Source organism: Zonotrichia albicollis, chromosome 1 (assembly GCF_047830755.1).
Source record: "Zonotrichia albicollis isolate bZonAlb1 chromosome 1, bZonAlb1.hap1, whole genome shotgun sequence".
Classification (NCBI taxonomy): Eukaryota; Metazoa; Chordata; class Aves; order Passeriformes; family Passerellidae; genus Zonotrichia; species Zonotrichia albicollis.
This window is the reverse complement of record NC_133819.1, coordinates 16,419,892-16,430,866: the sequence shown is the minus strand read 5'-3', so window position 1 is coordinate 16,430,866 and position 10,975 is coordinate 16,419,892. Positions and strand designations below refer to the sequence as shown.

The window sequence follows — 10,975 nt, the reverse complement described above, 5'->3', positions numbered from 1 at the left end:
ACTTTTGATTTCTCACAGAAGGTCCTTTTATCACCTGACCTGGATTCATCTTTTATTCTGCCTTTGCCTCATCTGACAGCTTTTGTCAAAGGGAGGGAATGGCAGGGCTCTCTGAATACTGGGTATTGTTTTGTGAAAGAATTAAGTCATTTTTTCCTTACTGCACAGCAAAATATTTCTGGGAGAGAAGTATTCTGAAACAGCATAATTAGTAAGGCTGAAAGCAGTTAGAGGGGTGTTTTTTTTTAAGTAGATCTTTTCTAATTGACTTACAACTAGCTTTTCTGTCTTCATCTTTTAAGCATGTTTAGTTCTGTCTCTGAGGAATGTTTTTCCTAGAATGTTGCTTCTTTTCACAATTTTTCTGTTAAGAAGCTCTACACTGGAAAGCTGGATTCTTGCACTTCCAGTATTTGTTAAAGAAAATTTAGCAACAGTTACTGTGCTACATTTTTTTCTTCTTTCTCTTGCCTTTTTTTTTTTTTGTTTTTTTAATGAGGGTGTGGGTTGTGGAGCTGCCATCTTTCACATACATCTGTTCCCATGCTTCCTAAGTTTTTCCCCCTTTGTAGGTCAGGTTATCTCTAAATGCACATCCACTCTTGTAGTTGTAATACGAGTGTATCTGAAACTACACTGAGCTGTACCATAAGCTCTGCTGCAAACTGATGTGGGCCTATTTGTGGTATGGTGGGTCTGTTGCATCCAGAGAAGTATGTGTAAGAAGTCCTTCAGCCTACCTCAGTAGGCAGCAGAGGGATGATGGAGAGAGCTGTTTGCTCTTCATCAAGTAATGAGAATGAGTCCATGTTCGTGGCAGGGAGTTTTATACACCAAAGCACTAAACCACAGTGAGGTAACTAAAATCTGTGTTTGTGAAAGGCAGTTAAAGTTGCTTCCAGGTCATTTACTCTAGTCAATAAAGTGCTGATTAGCAGTTTAGTACTCAGTCCTGGCAGGTGTTTTTTGTAGGCTTTACACTAGCCTGGAAGAATATGGCACAGCACTTGCATCTTCTTAAATTTACACTTGAGAATACTGTTAAGTGTTGTTACGGTTTTGTCTTGCATTTCTTCTGCTGCTGTTTTAAAAAGTGAGGTGGGGCAGGCTTCTGATGGAGGTTTCAAGATGCTGGGATTTTTATTGCTAGAGGGGCTTTTGTCCAAACTACAGCATCACTTTTCCTGTTCTCCTGCTGCAATAATGAGATCAACAGCTGGCTCAAAGTAAGTCTTAACTAAATGAAAATGAGAGTTCAGTGTGTCCCCAGACAATAGCAGTGACTGCCTCATCAGCCATGGCAGAACTTCAGCACACAGTGGTCTTGCTGTTGTGTACCACAGTGATAAGTGCTCTGTATGATTCTTTTTTAGTTCCCTTGTTTGCCAGTAACCTGATATATAGTGAGCTAAAATAACCCCTCTAATTTTGCCCTGTAGTTTGGTACAATAATTCTATGTTTTGAGACCTAACTGATATTTTTTTTTCAAGTACTTACAATACTTGGGCAGCCTGTGTTGTGATTAACACAAGTTATTGCTCTTTAGATATTGGAGGATTGTTGCAAGTGTTCATGGTGCTACGTGGTACTGCTTCCATCCTGTCCAAAGCCCCTGTGGTAGGTTTGTGTCTTGCTGTCCTTCTGCATGCGTTACTGATGCCTTAGTAATGCCTTATTGATGAAAGCATCCTTGAGCAGCATTAGCATGAGCAGGACTTTTTCATGTTGCCAGACAAATCACTACATACATTTCAGACCTAGCTGAGCCTTGAAGGGCAAAATATAAAGTGTTTTTCCTGGCTACTGCCCAGCAGTGGGAGAAGAAAAGAGAGAAGCTCTCCATTAAAACGTCCAAGTTTTTTTTTTTTGGTTTCTACACCCTTTGTTTGTGAGTACCTGTGGCACCTTAATTAAAAATGTATGAGGTGTTATATGGGCAAAGAACTGTGAAGATGTGTTTTCAAACTACTGCATGCACGTGTTTTGTGATTGATTTAATGCAATGGAAGTTTTGTCCTTATCCTTGTGCCTGAGTAACATCTGGTCCTATCTGTTTGAGTGAAAATGGTCACAGTGAGTAAATATTTCTTTTTCTCATGCTCCCAGTTTCTGTAACATCTATGCACATTTTATGTACAATGATAACAAAATTCCCAGTCAACTTCTAGAGTTTCTGAGCTCTAGTTCTTTGTTTTAGGAGTTTAAAACAACCTCAGAGAAGTGTTAATATAGGAGTGTCAAATCATGATTGGAAGGAAACCCGTCTAGTGTTTTCTGTGTATCATCAGCTCTGGATTTACTAGCATCTGGTAATGTCTGCTTGGATCCTTTTGGCAGGCGTGCTTGGTTCCCAGTTCTTAATGCTTGTCAGGCTGGACTTTCTGAGGAATGTGGCTATCCAGATGTTGTTGACAGCACAAAACTTGTTCTTTAACAGTGATGAGAAGGTCCAGATGTAGCTACTTAGGATTAGGAGCGAAGCTGTGAACTGGGGTTCAGGGTAGAGCAGTAGCAGCCCCCCAGACTGTGAGGACAGATTTAGTAATGTGTAATACATTTTGTACACAAAACAGAAATTATTATAATGCATGGTACAGTAAGTATATTTAATATATCTAACACTACTTTATTAAAACAATTTAATAAAATATGTAAATGTATAAACTTTTTATATCAGGGATTATCTGTCATCTCTTTAGATGACGGCTTTAGACATAATTACTTCAGTTCAGAGTAGGTATGAGGAAGATGGATGCATGCATGCTACACCTGTGGGCAGGTGTCATCCAGAAGAATAGGAGTAAGGATGCTTATGGAAGCAAGATGGAGGGAACCTGAGGGACTGGTACAAAGTTGTCAGGAGAGGTTTGGGTTGGATATTAGAAAAAGATTCTTCACCCAGTGTGTGGCTGGACACCGGAACAGGCCCCCAGGGCAGTGAGCAAGCACCAATCCTGACGGTGTTCAAGAAGTGTTTGGACAATATTCTCAGGTAAATGGTGTGACACTTGGGGCTGGTCCTGTGCAGGGCAGGAGTTGAATTTTGATGAACCTTTTGGGTGGCTTCTAACTCAGAATATCCTTTGAGATGTTGAGCTTTCCCTGGAAAGGGACCTGGGGGGTTCTGGCAGTCACTGAGTGATGCAAAGCCAGCAAAGTGCCATTGTGACAGGTCCATTTCTGTGACGCTGCCGTCCAGTGGGGTGGATGCAGCATATACTGATGTATGTGGTCATTCCTTCCCTGGGCAGGACTTGGTACCTCCCCTTACTGGGCTTCAGGAGTTCTTTTTGGCCCTTAAAAGGGATCCCCTCCGTCCCTGGGTGGGCTCGAACCACCAGCCTTTCGGTTAACAGCCGAACGCGCTCTCCAATTGCGCCACAGAGACTGATGTGCTGCCCTCCCAGAGGAGCTGAATTCCCGTCTGTGTCCAGTGAGTGCTGCTGGTGCTGTGCTGAACAGTGCTGAGTGTGCTGAACAACGACAGCAGTACTGCAGGCACACTGCTGCAGCAAACCTGATGTGCTATTGTGTCGGTATGCAGGGACAAGAACTGCTGTAACCTCCTGTGGGGAGTGAAGGATGAGATTCTTTTGAAGTAGCTGTTCCTCACTGCTTACCTCTCTCAGGAGAGGAGGTCTTGGGGTTGTGTCATGCCAGGCAATTTGCTAGTGGTTCCAAGTTAACAGCACTGTTTCTTCTGCTTTTTGTGTTTTGTGCTTCTGGAAATTTAGCTTTAATGTCTGAAAACCTATGTGGCTTGTTAATTGTATGTTAATGCAATTAAAGCAAAACACAGGTACACTTCAGAACATGGATGGTGAGATATCACACTGACTGCAGAAATCTCAGTGCAGCTGGGAACTGGGGATTAGAGGTGAGAGAGCTGTTGGGCAGATCTTAATGAACAGGGAATATTTAATGGAGAAGTATGCATTTTTAAGCTTCATACCTCAAATAAACAAGATGTTATCAATGCTGGTGGGGCATATGTATTTTTTACTGTCAGTCTTCAGCCAGGAAAAGGTGGAACCTCCTGCTCTGTGTGCCCTTGTGTATTGCTGAAAAAAAAAAAGGATATTAACTGAGATACGTGACAGGACCTGAGTTCTGTTGAGCTAGTGAATCTGTACCTGGTTTGTCTAGTTTTCTGCCAGAACAAAACTGTTTTAGTACTCCAGCATTTTTGTTGTTGTCCATTTGCTGAAGGAAATACAGCAGAAAGTTGGCTTGAAAATGGTTTAATTGCTTTAAAATTAGTAAGTTTAATCTCTACAGGGCTGTGCTTTGGAGTGCTGCTGAAGGCATTGCTGGTGAAGTTCTGTCACCGAGCTGCAGAAGCATAGGAAGATGTGTAAACTGTAGAAGGGATTGGAGCAACTTTCTCTTTGAGAGAAAGGAACTGTTAAGGTGGAGAAAAACACACTCTCAGTAGCAGCAGTAGATAGCCTTTCTTAGCAGGGAGTGTGACAGCAAGCTGCTTCCTTTTCCTTTTTTTCCTTTTCCTTTTTTTCCTTCTGGTATTTTAAGCTGTGCTGTAAGGCAGTCTGCACCATGTGCCTCGAAGCTGTGGGGCAGGTCAGTCCCACAGTGTGCCCTGGGGTCTTCCTGCTCCAGCTGCCTCCTTCAGGAGCTAAAGTGGTGGTACTTGGCTCCTGCCTGCCCTGCACACTGTGTTACTTGCCTGGATCCCTTATATGAGAGAAGGGTGGGGATCCAGTTTTCATCCTGAGCTGGATTTGGAGGGTAGCTGGGCTGAATGGACCTGGGATGGCCTGTGTTAAGTGCTGAAGAGAGAATCTGCTCCTTTTCGGCTCCCGCACCCTGCCAACTGCTTGCAAGTCAGATGGACATAAATGTCCCTTTTCTGGACTATGCTATTGCTCAAGTCCATGTGTGCATTGTATGAAAAATGATACGTAATCATGTATAAAATCACTTTCAGATGTGGGAGAGTTTGTGTGTGTTCTCATGCTCTGTAACTTCTGCGTCCCTTGCAGCCTCTACTGTAGGCTTTGCAAGGGTTAGATGAGTTTGCCACCAAGCAGAACTCTTTTCTCCAGAGATTTTATCTTTTAAATGACCTATTGAAAAGCTCTCCTTTTGCCTGTGCACAACAGATTTCTACCAAGTCATGTCAAATCTCCCAATCTGTTTTCATCTTATGGTGCAATTTACTTTTATCCCAAAACACAGCTCTCCAAATTTGCCAAAGAAAACACTGGGCTCTGTAGAAAGACTGTTTTAAATGAAGGTGTTTGGAGGAATCTGTTACAAAAGTAAAAAAAGTACAAGAAAAAAAGGCAATGTGTTTTTTATAGAATATGTTTTAAAAAATTTTTATGCTCTGATTAGAGACTAAGTGGACCCTTGAAACCAGTCTCTTTCCTTCTTGAAATTTTATGTCTCTCAGTTAATAAGCAGCCATGAAAGTGCTGGAATTTTTATTTAAAGGCCAATGTGAACATTAGAAGATATTTTCAGACATAACTGAGAAATGCTGCTAAGTGAGACTTGCCAAACTGATACAAGAGAGAGAAGATATTTGTCTTGGGCACCTGCAGTTGGCCCTCTCCAAAGCCTGAGCTCTCCATGTTCATTGGTCCTCTGCAGTGTGCAGAGAGGCTTGCAAAGGCAGTGCAAGATGGGGCCTAATTGCTGTAGAAGCATTTAGGTGGCAAACTCCCTTTGAGTATTTGGGCACAAATTATTTGTGTAAAATATTACAAGGACACAGAAACTTGCACTAACATACCTGGGTTCCCACTTAATGCCAACCACTTACTTCCCTAGTTCAGTAGTTGTAGCTTTCCTGTAATAATTCACAGGTGCTCTATATAAACTTCATTTAGATGCATAGGGGGAAATGAGGATTATAGCTATTGTGTTGTAGGAGTCCTGGTTGCATACTACCTAAATTTAGCTAGTACAGCTTAATAATGAGGATTGTTGCATTGGTGCTGTTCATTCTCAGTAGGAATTCTTTAACATCTTCTGTGATTACTAGTAGGTTAAAAACTCTTTCATGAGAAGGAAGAGGAAGAAGAAGAGCTCAGGTCAGACAAAATGAATAAAGTGTTTGACCAGTGATGGTAATTTTACAGCTTGGTGCAAACTCCAGAAGGGCTGGGGAAGCTCAGGTTTGCTGGTAGAGCGTCAATGTTAGCTGCTTTGGGAGTGGCAAGGAGGACACTTGGCTCCTCTCGTGCTGGTCATACTCCTTTCAAAAATAGTTATGATTTTTGGAATCTAATGATTTAGAGGTTCAAGCTGAATATTGTGTCCTAGGTCATGATGAGAGCTGAACTTGCATGAGCCCTGTGTTCATGCAAATGCAGTATCTTGGCCTTGCTGAACACTTTCGTTTCACAAAAAGTCCTTATCTAAAAACTTGGTTTCCTATAAAGCGTAACATGCAAACTCGTGGAAAGAATTTCCTTTCTGAACAAAAGCAAACTCTCTCAACAAATCTCTCTGGTGTTCTGCAAATGCATCTCTTTGTGACTTACAGATGGAGAAACTGAACCTTTGTGCTGGCTTTGGGCTTAAACTGGCTTATTTTTATTTATTTTAGCAGTTTATAAGTCACACCTTTAGTTAAACTGGTTCAAGCTGGCTGTGTAGAGAAGTCCACAGATGGAACGCACTAAATGACTGCCTGAAAACTGGGCAAAATTGATGACTCTATCCTGTAGTGGCTGAATGGCTCCAGCTGGCTTTTGTTTTATCTTACAAGAAACCTCTGTCTGAGGCAGTGTCAGGATTAACAGCCTGGCTGGTTTGTTCCCTTCCTTGAAAAACTACTCCATTTGACTTCCTGGATGCTGTGAAAGTTACTGTAAAATCAGAGGTGAAAAAGTTACTTCCCCAAAGAATACCTCATCACAATAAGCATATTTTTGCAAGGCAAGGAAATTAAAAAAAAAAAAGTTATTACAGAGTTGACCAAGAAAGGTGGAGAGGCACAGGGGAGGAGGAAGAGCAGAATGGATTTTGCATCAAGTGCTTTTCAAGTTCTCTTCCATAAGATGGCAGCAGCTTATTTTGTCAAATGGGCTGGGAGACTGATCTGAAAGCTCTACAGAATAGACATTCAGTCTAAGGCTTTAATTCTATTTTGTTGGTACACATCCCTTGTAATTGTCCCAGTGTAGATCAGTTGTGAGCCTTACTTTATGTGGAAAACTGTTTTCTGTTGTTTGGTACAGAGGTAATGTAGTTTTATTTTTTTCTGAATTCAAGCACCGATGCTTTTGCATTTGTAAGGGTTTAGTGTGCAAGATGTGGGGAGAGTAACAGGGTTGTTTGGCCTATATTGGTATTTTATAAGTGTTTCACTTTGTGTGACTGTTTTGTTAATAACTGCCCAAAACAACTTGAATTCTGTGAACGGAGGAGGTAGAAAAACTGTTGGGATTATTCTCTCCTCACATAATTGGAGTTCAGTTTCATGACACAACTGTTTTCAGTGGAATCAAGGCACTCATTTTCTTTTGAAAAGGGAGACTGTGGAAAGATGGGATTTCCCCTCCAACAGAAAACAGTGGAAGGAAAAACATATGGGAAGAACTGTTTTCTAAAGTCTTATGACATAAAGGATTTTCTATTTCAGCCATTTCACTTTCCCTTCTAAAGGTTTTCCACATTTTCAGTGACACTCACAGTGGTGTGTGCAATACTTTTGTGCAGTTTGACTGTCTCCTGTTCTTTCATGTATTTTTTCTCTACAGAGGAGCATCAGACACTTATCCTGTTAGTACCAAGTACTTAACAGTCATAAACTGCTGTGATACCCACTAATAGAAGATTTTATTTAAGTACAAATTATGAATAATCTTCTCAATGTTTGTGTTTATCCTGAGTAGCTGGATAACATGGGAGGAGTGAAAAGCAGCCTGTTTTTGCTTTTCCTGGTGCTTACACTTATGGCTAATGTTAGTCATCTGTTTTGGTTTCCTGTGGCCCATTAGAATCCAATCAATCAAGTGTGCAGGAGCCACAGTAGCAAAGTTGTAAACTTGAAGACTCAAGGAACAAGACTCTGGTATTTGCCTTCTGTTAAATATTAAATTAAAGGGATTAATTTTAATTTAAGAATCAGTGATTCTGATTTCTGGTGTTGATGTACTGTTGCAGTACAGCCCAAATGGGGTCCATGCTGAGTCAGTTCTGACATTGCTCCCCTGTCCTCAAGTTTGTGCTCTGGCTTGGTGAGGGCCCCAGGGCTGGATCTTGTCTGGAACTGGGTGGGCCAAGCACAGCAAGTGTGAGAGGTTTCCACAGAGGTGCTGGGAAAGGGATGTACTAATGGCAGGAGTCTGATAGTTTTAGTCCCAAAGGAGCATTTGGGTGTTTAGAGGCCAAGAGCATCTCTCTCCTAACTGTTGGACCTGCTTTCCTACTGAAAACATCAACTGAGAGCAATTGCTTTAGTCCTTTCTTCCTTTCTCTGAACTGTGCCCCAGGTTGAACTAGGAAAAGAAGGACTTTGAACTCAAAAATTTTGGCCAGTGAAGTTTAAAGTCTACAAAGAAGTTATGCTTGGCAAGAAATGCAACATTTTAAGGGGTCATTTCATTGTTACTGGTGTGCAGTGCGTGTGTTGCCTGATTTATACCAAGGAGACTCCTGGAATGTGTGTTCTGGTGACTTCTTTCCTTCTTTCTTTCCAATTAACTTTAAAGAAATAAAAAGTGAGATGAAAGCAAGTTATTTGAGTAATATTTGAAATGTATTTATTCTAGACAAGTTCACATTCTTTTCAAGAGTCCACTTTCTTCCACTTTTGGAAGGGGGTCTTTTACACCTCAGATTATTTGCCTTGTGATAGCATCCAGAGACTCTGGTCAGGATGACTCCAGAGGGCTTGGGGAAACAAAATGGGTGAAATGAAAAGTAGTGAGAACAGTTTGGAATTGGCTTGTGGCACTGAGCACAGGAACAGATCAGCACAGAGCTGGAGCCTGGATGGGGAAGACCAAGTTCAAAGTAAAATGCCTGGTTTACTCAGTTTAGGTGGAGTGAATGAGGCTGAGAGGGCTGGCCCAGCATGGAGCTGTGTTACCTTAAGGATGGGGCTTTTTGTGGCCACATGCAGTGCCTTTGCTTTTCTTTCCTGCAAAGTTTTCATACAGAACAAGTTAATGGCAATAATTTTGGTTAGTAACTAATTCCTTGGAGCAAATATCTTGAAGTCGATTGAGTATCAGATGTTGTCACATATTACTTTGTTCTGGTGTTTAGCCACAAATAATTCCTGACAGTTTTTGTATTATAATACACCATAATCTTCTTTAAGCATGCATGTAATTCCTAAGAGACAGGGTGGCAATGGGCTTGTGTGTTCTTTGGGCCATTCTATATTGAATCCAACACAATGGGTGCAGCTGATTGATTTAATGTCATCCTAAAAGAATTTACATAGGCTGCTGAAAAAGAAAGCAGGCCATGGAAATAAATTGTAACTAAATGCGTTCTTAAATATAGGGCTGCAATGCACACAGAGTGTGTACACTGCTGAACTTTTTCAACTGTCTTAAAGCCTTAACCTCCTGTGGAATAAGAGAAAAAAAGGGAACTCAGTAGAGTAAATGCCAGTATCTGTAAATTCTGTGAAATAGTCCTTTCATGTCAGACAGGTGGAAGTTCAAGATTCCAGTGCAGTTCAGGAGAAATGTGAGATTCATACCAAGCATGAAGGTATTCTGTTTATTGGCACAAGAGTTTAAGTAAGAGTGAGAAATCCAATAAATCTGTTAAAATCTCTCTACTAGAAAGAGGTAATTTTTGGAGAGTTTTCAAGTCTGCTGTAAATCAAAGCAGTTTGCCAGTTCACTGTCTGCTCATGGGCTGGGTGGCCAAAAGAGTCATGGAGCTGATCAATAGGTTTAAAAGAGGTTGGCCTGCAGTGGTATACACCAGGGCTGACAATTGTTGCAAATATGCTTGTTCCTCTGACCAGATCCTGATGTGACACTACCACTAGGTGTTGGTTTCTGTTACAGAAAAACTGATAGCAATTCAGTCTTTTGCTTGATAAACCCAATTATCCAAGAAACACATAAAGAGTTGATGCTTGTTCCATTAAAGCAGAGATATAGCATACACAATTACCTCTGGCTTTCACCACTTCCAGCAAACTGACTTTGTTTTGATTTTGGAGAGGCTGTGCTTTAAAGTGTCAGTATTCAACTGAGAGAGGCTATTTACCTTTTATTTACTAGACAAACCATGTGATTCCTTGCATTAGGATGTTCATTAATTCTGCTCTATTTTAACTATGTCAGAAACTTACTAAAAAGGTTTCAGAATAACTCCATGCCAGATATTTCAATGTACTTTAGATGATTTATTTTATTCTATTTCTAGGTTATTATACTTAAAATTATACTTGAATGCATTCCTGAAGATGGGCCTAAATAAATCATTTATATTTCAAAAACAATGGAAGTAACTTCACTCAATACACAGAAGGATATCTCTGAGCGAGTGTAATGCTTGCTACATGGCTTTGTATGCTGCTCTTGAAATAGTACCTATGGTAACTCTAAATCACATTTTTCTGGTACAATTGTCCCCAGTGCTGCAATGGGATCTGCCTGTTAGGAAGCTTGCAGCCCTTGAATCCCACGGAGCTCTGGGGAGCTTTGTGTGAGCTTGAGAGTCTGTGCCAGGGTGAACTTGGTTGCAAAGTGGAGGCTGCAGTGTTGAAAATGGAGTGATGAGATGGGGTTGAGAAAAGATGAGTCTTCTTGTAGCATCTCCTGCCCAGGGAAATGACATTTTTGGAGCTGCAATGATTTAACCAGGTTGTAGTTCGTAGTCTTCTGGTATTTCATTAAAAGATAGAAGTGGACTAAAGAGGTAAAACAAACAGAAATTTTCCTTATCCTGATGGGTTGTTGCAGGTTGATATCATTTACCTTAGTGTGCCTGTTGTTGGAGAAACTGGTACCAATAAAATATGTACCAGTG

General features: G+C 41.0%; 1 non-coding gene across 1 annotated transcript; it reads right to left on the bottom strand.

Moving 5' to 3' along the window:
* Positions 1–3,315: 3,315 nt before the first annotated feature.
* Positions 3,316–3,389, bottom strand: TRNAN-GUU (transfer RNA asparagine (anticodon GUU)). Its single transcript has one exon. It is a non-coding gene; the product is annotated as a tRNA-Asn (tRNA).
* Positions 3,390–10,975: the final 7,586 nt, after the last annotated feature.